This window comes from Brassica napus, unplaced genomic scaffold (assembly GCF_020379485.1).
Source record: "Brassica napus cultivar Da-Ae unplaced genomic scaffold, Da-Ae ScsIHWf_1817;HRSCAF=2453, whole genome shotgun sequence".
Taxonomy (NCBI): Eukaryota; Viridiplantae; Streptophyta; class Magnoliopsida; order Brassicales; family Brassicaceae; genus Brassica; species Brassica napus.
In genome coordinates this window covers 200001-200723 of record NW_026015233.1, presented here as the reverse complement: position 1 = coordinate 200723, position 723 = coordinate 200001, and positions in this window count along the sequence as shown.

The window sequence follows — 723 nt, the reverse complement described above, 5'->3', positions numbered from 1 at the left end:
GTCCGAGGATCTTGCCAAGATATTGATGGTCTAAACCATTCCAAGTCTTTAATGATCAACCGGCTGTTATCTCCCCCTAAGGACGGATATGTTGACTCATCAAACTGTGAGTCTGCGTATTTGGCCTTAAACAAATCACCGGTTGTTGGCTCAAGATACTTTATAACGCTTGGGGAATCATATCCTACGTATATTCCCATCCTCCTTTGTGGTCCCATCTTAGTTCTCTGTGGTGGAGCAATTGGAACGTAGACGGCACATCCGAATGTCTTAATGTGCGACACGTCTGGGTCATGACCCGTAAGTAGTTGGGATGGTGAATATCTATGCTCACTAGATGGCCTAATGTGAATCAGTTCCGCTGCATGTAAAACCGCATGTCCCCATGTTGATACTGGGAGTTGAGACTTCATTAGCAATGGCCGGGCTATCAGCTGGATACGTTTAATGAAAGATTCGGCCAAGCCGTTCTGTGTATGGACATGTGCCACGGAGTGTTCTACTCTTACCCCCATGGACATACAGTATTCATTAAACGCTTGGGACGTGAACTCACCAGCATTGTCTAGACGTATAGTCTTAAGAGGGAAGTCTGGAAAGTGTGCTCTCAGCCTTATCATCTGATCAAGCAGGTGTGCAAAGGCCAGATTCCGTGTGGATAGTAGACACACATGCGACTATCTGGTCGATGCATCAATGAGGACCATGAAGTATCTAAACGTC